At 36.5% G+C, this 13,054-nt stretch overlaps 1 long non-coding RNA gene across 1 annotated transcript; it reads right to left on the bottom strand.

The window, feature by feature from the left end:
- Positions 1-4,198: 4,198 nt before the first annotated feature.
- Positions 4,199-6,640, bottom strand: LOC121924831. Its single transcript, XR_006102731.1, has 3 exons — positions 6,586-6,640; positions 5,566-5,715; positions 4,199-4,316 (listed from the first exon to the last, which is right to left on the bottom strand). It is a non-coding gene; the product is annotated as an uncharacterized LOC121924831 (long non-coding RNA).
- Between the last annotated feature and the right edge of the window lie 6,414 nt (positions 6,641-13,054).

The raw sequence follows: 13,054 nt of genomic DNA, 5'->3' as shown, positions 1-13,054 counted from the left end.
TTCCCCCCCTCCCCAGATTTAAAGGGACTATCCAAACTGCTGAACTTTATTTCCCAAGTAGATTGAGTTCATTGAAGAGCTCTTAGAAATATGGATTGAAACTAAAGTATTACTCATGTGGAAAGTTGCAGCTATTTTTGTTTAAATAGATCCTTGAATCTATTCACAGGTGTGTTTTTTAACTGAAATTTCAGGAGGGGAAGGTCATAAAATAGTCATGGAGGCATTTAACCATGCTTTGATCTGCCTCAATACAGTGGGGAAGCTCTTTGGTAAACAGCTTTTTTTTTTTTTGAGGGAAATTATCCACTGATATTTTTCTGTTTTTAGTTTTAAAATGGAATTTACAATAAAAATCAAACAAACTCAATAATTGTGCATACTAGAATTTATCATTGCATATAGATAAGATATAGATTCCAATTGATTAATCTCTGTAGATTTCAGACAGATGGACAGACAAGCAAGAAAACTAACAAAATCTGCTTAAGGACCCACATTGAGGGAATACAATAAAAGGAATAAAATAAAGCAAAAGAGATCCATACATGCATAGATACAAAATATATTCTGTTCATACAATTAAAAAACAAAAGACCAAAATCCTTAGCTTGATTAGATATGTGTACAAAAGCTGTCCCTAAGGTTTTCCTGTTCAGAATTTCATCCTGGATTGAGTTACTTTTCTTGTTTCCCAAATGAATAAATTGTATAACAAATTATCACCCATTAAAAAAAATAAATTATGGAGTGTCCTCTGTTCAATTTTTTGTATATTTAAGCTCCTTCAACCTATTTGAACAGGAGTCCCCCAGCATCACCTTCTGGGTTCACCCCTCCAAGAAGAAACAAAGCCACTGTAAAACAATGCTACAAATCCATCCCAGCAAAGTGACCGAGCAGTATACCATTGGGACTGGAACACATGGGCCAAAAGAAGTGGCTTCTGGCCCCTTTGAGGGCATGATTTACATGACACACAGCCCCAAAGTGACCGGAAGCCACTTTAAAGCCACTGAAGGTAGCTCAAATCCACTGCAATATGGAGTCCTTTAAATCCAGCTCCTGGGTAGTGCATCTTAGGACTGCAAGTAGCAGCCTGCTTTGAGAACAGGCTGTGTGGTCGCTGAGGTCCTGGTTTGATCATGGCCAACCATCTGCTTTGCCCCATGGTCAATAACATCAAAAGTTGTTTAGAAGCCCAGCAGAATCAACAGGGACATATTCCCCCTGTTTAGATCCTCGCATAGGTCATCCCGCAGGGTGACCAAAGCCATATCTGTCCTATAGCAAGGCCTGAAACTAGATTGACATGGATCTAGATAATTCTTCTCATCCAGAAATCCCTGGACTGGTAGGCTGCCACATGATCTAGGACCAATTAGACACTGGCTAATAATTATCCAGAATGGCGGAATCGAAGGAGGGTTAAAAAAAAATCCCACAGATATGCCTTCTTCAGGAAAGAAAATATCAGTGTCTCATGTCTGCAAACATTTTTTATTTTTACTTCATTCAGTTATGTTTGGAAGCATCTGCTTCCTATAAAAGGATTGTTTCTTATTTCCACTTAAGGTTTTTTTTTAATGTTTTCTATACTGCTGGCTTGCTCCACAGATGAATTTGCACTGAGTTTTTTTGTCAAATGATATTGTTCACAAGATACTTTCTAACACATTTTCCATATTATATTTCAATATAAATGAAAAATCATTTTCTGTTTTTCTGCTTGTTATTTACATAAGCAATTCTCATATCTTTTTAAATATATTTGGTTCAAATATCTATACAAACAGAAAGGGTACTGGTAATTATAATCAAACCAATTTAATTTCTCACAGAATTCCCTCAGTGTTCTTGTGATGACCAGTATTACTGAGTTTTTCATTTTCATTTACCATGCATCCCATAGTTTTCTTTGGGGTAATGGTAGCTTCATAGTAGAAAAAATTTATTGTTTAAATATATTTAAAGGAAAACTAATCAAGAACAATAACATTGGTCTTTTTTAAAACTCTTGAACAACAAAGCTGTTATTACAGTAGTGGGAAATAAACTCTTCTGGACAATTTTTATTGTATATCATCATATTCTCAACTTCTGCAGAAACAATATGATATAGATTTTTTAAAAGTACTTTTATGGTTTTTAGAAATTGCTACTTGTCAGGAGCTCATAAATACTGTCAGGTTTCTTGTTCTAGAGTTCTACAGATCTCACACACTCCTCCAAATCAGTGAGCAGCACTGTGTCATTCATGACACTGAACCATCATCCCTGGGCTTTGGACTCTGGGATCTGTGTAGATCTTCAGCCTTTGGATTAATTGATTTAGCTTGAGTTAAAACTTCAAATCTGGGCAGTGTTGTACAGATATTATTTATTTATTTATTTATTTATTTATTTGCTGCCTTTCTCTGCAGAGGGACTCAAGGCAACTCACAGACAAAACATTTAAAATCTCCATAAAATTAAAAACAATTAAAAACATCTATATTCAATATAAAAATCACATAAAAATATGCAAAAGTTAAACTAAAAAACCACCTGCTCCATAAAAACAACCCTGCTATTCATTATATACCAAATGCCTTCCTGCATAAAAAAAATATTTTTACTTGCTTGAGAAAAGTCAGCAGGGAGCGGGCAACCCAGCCTCCTGAGGAAGAGCATTTCACAGGGTGGCAGCAGCCAACAAGAAGGCTTTCTCTCATGTCCTCAGCAAGTGAGCCTGTGATCTTGGTGGGACCAAAAGAAGGCTTTCTCCTGAAGATCTTGGGGCTCTAGCAGGTTTGTATGGGGAGATACGGTCTCTCAAATAGTCTGGCCTAAAACTCCTATGAGCCCTAGATGGTACAGCCAAGACAATTGTGAGGAATTGTAAAATTGTTTTGCATGCAGCTTCATGTCCATATAGAAAGATTTTGTGTGAAATACTGGAGAACACCTGTGAAGTGGTATAGACTAGGGGTGGATAACTACCAGGACTCGGAGGTATACTGGCCTGCTGTGGGACATTGGAAGTCTGAGTTGTTGTTGTTGATAATGAGTATGCTTTTCATCCATACTCCCTTTCTTCCAGTAATGAGAGTTAACAACATATTTAAAAACAATACAGAGTAAAAACTATACAAAAATGTGCATAGAAATATAAAAAAATGGTATTTTAAAAGAATCAAACAATTTATAAAGTTAAATACATTAAAAGTTTATATACAAACTTTCAAATAGCTATATACAAATCTTTAAAAACATATACCACAATTTCAACCCCATGCCCTTCCTCAAATGTGAAGTCCATGTTTTTTCACTTCAAAATGTCCAACAGTGCTGTATTTTCAAATTCTCTAGGGGGGCTACTGGCTATTTTGCTCCATTTTCAGAGATTTGGGCACCCAGTCTCATATTTCAGGCCCACACAAGCCTTTTTCCAAATACGTATTGGCCAGATGGTCACTTCATGTTTGGCAGAAAGGTTCATATGAGTCAAAAGTGCCCTCCCCGTGGCTAAAAAATGCAGTGTATAGAATAATACCCACAGGTGTTGGAGATTCTACTGACCCTTTTGTGGATGTGAGTGTGTGTGTGTGTGTGGGGGGGGCATTTGCACATCACACAAACAGGCTTGGGGGCTGCAAGTGGCTCATGACTCATGCTTTTCTCATAGCTACTGTAACTACTGAACTAAATGGAACAGCTGCCCAACTCAGCATAACAAGAGCAGAAACAAGTAGGCTTCAGGTTCTATTGGGTGATTTGTAATAGATGTGATATGCATTACTGACTCCCAATTGTATGATAGTATCTACAATTAAACTGTTTTCCTCCTATTAAATCAAATTTCTGGAAAAGACTGCTGGTGGAAGTGGTGGTAGGCTTTGAGTTCACTTCAGGAAATATTTCCATGTTACTGAGATGACCTTGTACTGAGTAAAACTCTCTTCCTTGGTTCTTGGCCCACCTCCCCAGCATCATAGTACACTGACACCAATGGATTTCAAGTGGGTCCCACAAATCTGAAGCTTGCCCACCAATAAACAACAAAAACAAAACAACTATATTGATTTCTATAAGAATTAATATAATTGAAGCTAGATAACAATAGCATTTACATTTCTATACTGTTTCATACTGAACTAAGCAATCTCTAAGTAGTTTACATTACGGGTATTCATTTTACTGACCTCTGAAAATATTGAAGACTGAGTTGACCTTGAAGCCCTTCAGGTCTGAAGTCACAACATTATGGCTGAAGTACTGGTATCTAATCACTGTGCCACCAGGGCTCCTTAGATTTCTACCCATCGTGTGTGATGCTGGAAAGAAGTGTATTTCTCAGAAAGGGACCAGATTGGGAGAGTGAATCTCACTGGAGAGCTTCAGCAGTTCATACCTACCCTTCCAGGACCATTTAAAGACTGCAGAAGTGTTGAATGGGGCTTGAAATCAGCTATTGATATGCTATGTGAGTGGGTAGCAATGGAAAACAGTCACAGATTCCTTTGTACTGTCAGAATCACATCCCCACAATAGTTTCAGTTCCACAAGGGCAGAGACAGCTAAGTGGAGGCATCATTATTGTTTCTCTCCAACTGTGTACATTAATTTCATAATGAAAATCCATATCCATAAATGATGGGAATAGTATGACATGAACATTATTTGGAGTTGGGGGGGCAGAGAGATAATCTTCTACTGATTGCCAAAGAGGAAAAATTTACATAAGATTTTAAAAGGCAATGGAAAGTCAGAGGATGAGGTAAAACAAACTTCTTATTAGGGATAGAACACTGCTGAACATAGTTGCATGTCCAACTTGTAGGAATAGCAGTACTGCTTGTTGGATTATCAGTGACTCAGCAGCAATAAAAACTTATACTCTAAATGACACCAGGAAACTATTTTACAATGGAATAGGAGCTAAACATGTCAGTCATGTGTGAGGTGCAGAAATATCCAGAAATGCCCACATTAGAAGCTGTTTCTTTTCTGTACACATTCATCCATGTCAGGGATGGGTAAATGCGATCCTCCAGATTCCCTACCCCCCATGATCTCTCCACCAACCATCAGTAAATTTGCCAACGGTTAAGGATTATTGACATTTCTGTTGTTAACATTCTGAAGGGTCAGAACTACTTGGAACAATATTAAACTGACTGTTTGTAATGGTTGAGCAATGGCATGAAGCTCCATTCTAATGCTATGTTCTTTTGCTCACATAATGGGTGAAAGGTAGAAAAGGGCTGAAATACTTTCTGGAACAGTATGAATAAAATGTTCATTTTAAGTTACATCTAGAATTTCAAACCAGAAGCTAACATCTGCAATAAACATGTGACTAAACAATGCATAGGACTTTCTACAAAACAAATTATGTTTCCTGCAGAGATTAAATCAATTTCATGCATAATTTATTAAGGGATGTCATGGGTGGCCTGGTTTAAGATAAAACCCAGACAAATTGAATCATTTTCCTTCAGGAGGACCAAATATGTTTATCTGTAGCTGAACCAGGCAGTACTTTGTTCCAGGGTGAGATGCAGAGCCAGTTCACACATTCACCTGACTGAAGACTCCTCTGACATGGCTGAGCTGCAGGTATTTAACCACTGAGCCACCAGGTCTCATCTGTTCTTCCTGTTTTGTTTCTTTTTTTCTTTTTTCATGTTGCTTTGAAATACCATACATGGTAGTGTAGAAGCATTTGCAGATCTGAAAGACATTAATTTGAAAACATTTGTCATTACTCAAGTTTCCCAAATGCTCATTCTCTACATATAAGAGCATTTAACAAGAAGATGGATGCAAATAGTCCCATTATTCTATATAGGATGGCTTCAGCTTTTCAGTTGTATTTTTAAAAATTCTTCAAAAATACTTGCTACCACACCATCTGATGGACCCTTTCCCATGTGCTCCTGGGAAGGCAGCATCTGCTACTCAGCATTTCTCTTATTAGACTCATGAGAAATTAAGAATGTTTGCACAATGAGGATTACAGCATCTTCTGCAAACTTTTCAAAATACAGAATTTACAAATAGTAACCCACCAGTTCTGGCTTCAGCAATCTTGTCCTAATGCAGATACTTTAAATTTAATGGATGGGATTTTTCTTTTTTTAAAAAAAGTACATGGGCAAACTGGCCTAGACCTGAGTGTAAATCTGGTATTTCATCTGTTATTTTTTGTTGTAAACACTTGAGCTGACTCTTTCCTTAAAATAAATGCCCCATTATTCTTTTAGATCTCAGCCACTAGCTGAGAATATAAATGCTTTTACTGCAACCCAGTGAAGGAAATATGGGCACACTGTGAGCATATCATTTGGTATATGAGCAACATGAGTCTAAATGAGATGCACATCCAAATATTCACTAGAATGTACATCCATACATGCATGCTGTTTCTCTGCACAACATTACTTTTAATGGGACATGTATCTGTATATATGCAGTGGAGAGGGTACATTAAGGCAACTGGGACATTTCTCCCAAGGCTCAAGAGAGCTGCCCCCAGGCAAGCATTGACAGAAAGCCTATTTTTGCCTGTTCCCTTCCATATAAACTATTTGTGGGAGATACCTTGGTTGTTAGATTCTTCCTTAGTTTTGTCTTTGTCCAACTCAGCTGGCAATTCCTTCCCAACAAGGCTCACAAGCACACAGAATTTTCCAGCCTTAAAGTTACAGCTGGGTCTTCAGTGACAGAATCCTTTGTGTTCATAACAAAGCAGCCAGGAAGGAGGAGCAATAGGAGGGTGGGAAGGAATGATTGACAAACCCAGTTCATAGACTCTTATGAATCAATTAACAAATTAAGGACTTAGACAGGGTTTAGCTCTAGGCTAGTGAGCCAGTGTGCTGGATGGATTGTATTTTTAGGCTGGATGGATAATTAGGCTGCTGTCATTTTACTGCCAGTAAAGTTTTGTTTCAGCTGGAGTTCATTGGTATATACTCAAAGGATATTGCCTTGAGGAGTAATTCATATTATTATATTATATTATATTAGTTTGTTGTGTGAAAGGAGGAAAACACTCAAGGGGATTTGTTCTGCATTCTGTAGCTAGAAGGATATTCTTAATGGTGCACAGTAAATCTGCAAGGAAGCTGGAAGAAGACTATGGCCAAACTCTGGATCAGAGAGACATAAAGGTTCTGCTGAGCAGGAATAAGCCCTATCTCCTCTCCCACCTCACAAGGCACATCTTTAAACTGCTGTAATCACCCCCAACATAAACATTTACTGGCCAGTGGAGAGCAGGAAAAGTACACCAGAGGGAAACTGTGATGAGGAATCCCTTGTCCTCGAGAGGTCCTAGAGGATGCTGTTATTGCTATGTGTTCATGTATAGGAACATACAGAACTAAATCCCCATGGCTCTTCACTAATCAGTAAGTGGCCATGTTAGATGAGACTGCAGCAGATAAAAGGTTGACAGATAAAAGGTGTAGGGAGAGTTTTTTTATTCTACATAATTCAAACCTCCACAATAACAAAATAAAATAAAAATAAATCAGTGTTGTCCTCATGCTAAGAAGATTACAGAAAGCCCTATACTCTTACATTTATAACCATACCAACCATCCAATTTGGGTACAGGTGAAAGAACTGTTTGTCATGCTGCTTTGGCTTTGGTCCATCTTTTTGCTCCCAGAGCAGAGCTGAAAGGAAGATTAGTACAGCAGCTCATCAGTGCCAGCTATTTTATCATCCATTTTATCTCTCCTTTAGAGTCTGACACAGAAAAGGCTATCAGACTGAATCCACGATGTCTGAGAAGAGATCAGGCCATCAATATGTCCAGTTACGAAATGTGACTCTGGAGACCTCTCTCTCTCTCTCTCTCTCTCTCATTCTCTTTCTCATGCCCATGTATAGGGGCGTAAACCATCAACTATTTCATCCTTGCACGTGTGCATGTAAATCTTCAACTATTTCATCCTTGGATGTGAGGACCAATAGTTAGGGTAATTTTGTCTACACTTTAGGAGAAAATGATTGTTTCTCTACAATTTTCTCTATACTTGAATGTCCCAAGGTTTATAGAAGAATTAATCTGCATGAAAGCCCATCTTCTGCAGAAAATTGGTGGTTTTGTGCAAAAATCATACAGTTTTTCTCTGCAGAATAATTCCTCTGCAACATTTTGGGATACTCAGATACCAGGAGAAAACTGGGGGGGAAATCTTTATGGTCTATTTATTCTCCTTGATGGTGTTTCTCAATTTTCAGGGAAATTGATTTTTTAAAAACCCCTGTGAATAAATAATTATTAATACTTTTCCCATCCATATCTGTAGATCTGTGAATGATCTGTAGTCAGAATGAAAGCACCTGGCTGTAACACACTATAATGCTGTTTCTTATCCTCTAAATATAAACTGGAAAAAAGGAGGCCAGAAAATATGGTAAAGGCTACTTTTTCCTAAAACAGAACGAAATATGATAGTGTAGATTTAAGTGGGATTTATGTAGCTCAGTGGGATTAAGTCATGACATGTATTCCTTTTATTTAAGCGGCATATATTCAACTCTTAGTCTGAGTCAAAATAACATTTACTTTTTTCACTTCAAGTCATCTCTCAAGCCCACTTTCCTACCCTACCTATATTCTGATTAAGTTCCATCTGATTCTACCTTGAAAGTTTAAAGTACTGACTTCTTGGAGAGCGTTTATAGTGGTATGTGATGTATCACTTTATAAAATATAGTCATCTCTGAAATTCACAAAGCCATAAATTTGGTCCTCCAAACTGAGAATACCTCATGTTTTATGACTCTGATCCATAGATCTTCATGTATGCCATCATATGATGCATGCAGTACTTCTGGTGCTCTTGATGATATGAATGCATGCTACTGCCATATGAAATTAAAAATAAGATATGAGATACAGAAATCATGTTGTAATCAAAAAAGCTTTGTTATCTAGTATGGCTTTTAAAGATATCTTGAGAAAAGGGATTTTTAAAGATGCTGAACCTTTTTAATCATGCTCTGGATTTTAAGAAAATATTTCAATTGTTTTCTGAATAATGGTAAGGCTTCTGGAGAGGAGATGAAGAAATAAGTAAGTACTACCCCTTCTCTTTCTCCATCCAGAACAAATTTCTGAACAATTTCCCCCCCACTGTGAATTCTGGATTACAAAGTGATAATATGGTTAACACTGTTATTAGCAATGTCTTGTTTGCATAGAGACTGTCATTGGATGGTCCAGACCAATTTCGTCTATGCATCTCCCTTTTTCCTCTAATCCACTAACCTTGAAATTAATTTTATTTAGTATTAGCCAATAGAAAGGAGCAGCTATAGATGAGAAGAAACCAAATGTCACGTCTTTAAATAGTTCTGTAGGGGAAAAACAAGACATAATGACAACACATGCTGTATTAAAGCCTAGTGAGGAAAGCAACATTAACTTAATATCAAAACTACATAGTAATTATGTGCTCCATTAACTCCCGAGGTTCTTCACACTAAGATAAGATTTCATATCTGGGTATACCTGAGTTAAAAGTAGACAAAGTTAAATACAGAAGAGAATCAAATACTTAGGAATCTACTTAACTAAGAAAAATGGTGATAATTATGGAATGATGTGGCAAGGGATCAAACAAGATTTGGATAAATGGTCAAAGCTAAATTTATTGTTGATAGGGAGAATCACATCGGTGAAAATGTCTGAACTACCAAAGATAATGTTCCTGTTGCAAAACCTACCTGTCATACTGAAAGATTCTCCATTTGATCAGTGGAAAGGGGATTTGACTAGATAGATAGATAGATAGATAGATAGATAGATAGATAGATAGATAGATAGATAGATAGATAGATAGAGGCTGGGGAAAAGCCCAGAATAAAATGGAGTTCATTGACATTATTATAAATTGAGCTCTTTGATGCTATTAAGAGATAAGTCATTAAAAGAATGGGGAGTTATGTGGGAACCACTGTTAAGATATTGTAGAGACAAATGGTCATAAATTACACAAAGATAAAATACATATTACATATTTTATATTAAATGGAAAGAGATGCTTTCTGTAAAAGAAACAGAAAATATTAAGTTTAAAATTAGTAAGGTATTGAAAATAAATGTAACATAGTCCAAAATCAAGAAGAAATGTTATTGAAATAATAAGAGGTGGGGAGAATACAGAACTATGGAAAGAGGAAGAAAGAAAGCTGAAAAAGAGAGAATGCAATGATATTGTATAAAGACATCAAAGGGAGGTGGGAAGGGGGAAAGAAGAAAACAAAAACAATGCAATAGAAAATAGTATTGTGGATGAGATGTACTTTATATATTTATATGGAAACAAATATTATACTAAAAAATAGAGCTTAGACAAATTACTTTTTAATATTATAGCCTCAAAGATATCAGCTGGTACAACAAGAGGCCACGGTGGTTGGTGGATTATGAGTTGTAGCCGAAAATAACAACCCTAAACAACTGTTTAGGTATTTATAGATAAATAACCAATGTCTTCTCTTAGACAAATGAGTAGAAATTATTCACAATTTTCTTCTTTATTCTACCTGCAGCCCCTTTCACATTCAAAGTACTGGTTGCTTCAGGACTTGCCAGTAAGCTGCACAATTTGCTCCTTTTTGCATCTACATTATACGCATACTTCAAAGAACACAATTCTCTCTAAAAGCAAGCTACTTAAGCAGGTTTCTTTCTGCTTACAAGCAAAAGTTCTTAAACAGAGCATGGAGCTATATTTCATCATAACTAGAAATAGGAAATCTACTTGGTTTGTGTTTTAAAAGTCTATCTCACACAGTCCACATTAAACAGAAGGCATGAAATAAGTCTACCAGAGCATGTTAGAAGTATCTAGTCTGTTACTATAAACAAGGATGAAATGCTATTTACTAATAAGTAATCAACCAATAACTCTTCTCATAATGTGGACCTAAATATCTACGACCTAGGACTAGTCTCTGGAGGAACATTGCTTCATGTCTCCCGTATCTTTTTCCTTAGAGAAGTCTATTTTGTCTGTGATTTCTATAGCAAGCACATTGGTCTTTAAAAATGACACCTGATTGTTTCCCAGATTATGTTTCCACAGGCAAGTACCTCTGATATCGTGTAGGATTCTGTTGTTGACCCCCCGCCCCCCGTTGCAAGTCTGTAATGATACAGGTGCTGAACGTCTCAATTATACGAAATTGCAAAATTGCAGATCACATATTAAGCTGTTCTTTAGTGCTTTCACTTCAATATTCATAAATTGAAAGTTGTACGTATTCACAGAATTCTCTGTGTTTTTGTGGGGCTGTAAGGTATCTTAAGCCAAACGTTTTCCACTGTTTCACATAACTGAACATTCAAATGTCATCCCTTGTTCTGTCTTTTGCATTTTTATGATTTATTACCCAGATATCTATTTAAAATTATGATTGGCTTTTAAGACAGTCATTATAGATGGAATGAAATAACCTAGAATTAGCATGGGCAGAGAATTCTATCTGGCTTTATGAGATTTGCTAGAAGAAGTAATAAAAATAGATAATGTGGGCCACCTCTAACAGAATGACATACATCTACAAATTCACTTTTAAATATTGTTAATTTATCCCTTCTAGGCATTTAAAGACATTTCTCCAAGGTATTCGCAACATGGAGTCGATGGCATCTCCCCCATGTTTTCTGCCTGTGAGGTAGTTTAGGTTAAAAATGTTGGTCATTACCTGGAAATTGCTCCACCTTATCTGCCTCATTGTATGAAGACTAAAATATCCCTTCTTCACAAACTACTGTCGATGAACATGTGTCAGCTACCTGTCCCAAAATAAGTGGGTATTCAGAGTTAAATCAGTGTCACTCTGCATCATCTCAGGGATGCTGGTGGGTTGAGAAATGATCAATAAATGCCTTAAGTAAATAAAATAATAAATATTCAAATTGATGGTCCATGTTTGCAAGCAATTGGTTGTCAATCCACAACACGTTTCCAGGAAAGAAAATGCCAGTCCAACACATCAGATAGTATATAATGCATTTTTCTAAACCAAACAGGCCATCCCATTGGTATATATATGAAAATAGTATTTCAGATTTGGATGTCCATCTCTACTAAATTCTTCAGTTCCTGTTTGGCTCAGCTTGTAGATTAGGCTCCAGAAAAACCACTCCAGATTCTGACATCATTGTAGCCTTTTCCTTAAAGAAAATATGTGTACTTGGGAAGGAAAATACTTCACGGGGTCATCTTATTTATCAGTAACAGGCTTTTTCACAGTACAATATGCAATGAATGTAACACTGAAATATCATGTGCAGAAGTATGTGGTAGCAGCTACAGTCAAAACAAGCCACATTTTTTTCCTTTGTAGAAGAAAACCTGAAACACCAGGTTATCTTCACCTAGTGATCTGTCTGTGGGCCATTTACACAAGCTGACATCATATAAAAAAGATAACATAACTAAACCCCTGGCTTTGGCTGCTGTGCTTTGTTTCTTTGAATTATCAAAGAACTGGGGTTTCTTTTTAAAGTCAAGCTACACATTACACTATGATGTCCTTGAGGTACTTTTTTTTAAAAAAAGGAGAAACAGGAAAAAAACCACAGACTTGAATTTTCTTCTTTTCAGTTCCTTCTTCTAGTAGCAGCTACTTAACAATCTATCACTGACAGCTCCAGTTGTTATAGTTATAGTAAAATCAATATAACTACAATGAACATTTCAGACTTAAATCTCACATTGGCTGAGATCAAACTTGAAGGTAATTGAAGAGAAAATGAAATGCTTAATTTTTAAAAAAATATTCCTATGAATTATGCATGTAAATTTATAGTATGGCAAAAGAATGTTTTGTTAAGGGGGGGGGGGTTCAGAAACCTGCAAGAAAGTTTATTATTCTGTTCAGTTCCATCCATATCAGCATTTTCATATTCTGTATTAGCTGCTACAGCTTTTTGATCAGAATGGTTGAGGCTCTTATTTCTGACAGTGAGGATAACCTACTGGGGGAAGGAAGCTATGGAGGGATTCTTTTTTTATTCTTCATCCAAGAACTATAATAG

This window comes from Sceloporus undulatus, chromosome 3 (genome assembly GCF_019175285.1).
Source record: "Sceloporus undulatus isolate JIND9_A2432 ecotype Alabama chromosome 3, SceUnd_v1.1, whole genome shotgun sequence".
NCBI classification, from domain to species: Eukaryota; Metazoa; Chordata; class Lepidosauria; order Squamata; family Phrynosomatidae; genus Sceloporus; species Sceloporus undulatus.
Note: the sequence above shows the minus strand (reverse complement) of the source record. Positions and strands in the feature narration are given on the sequence as shown.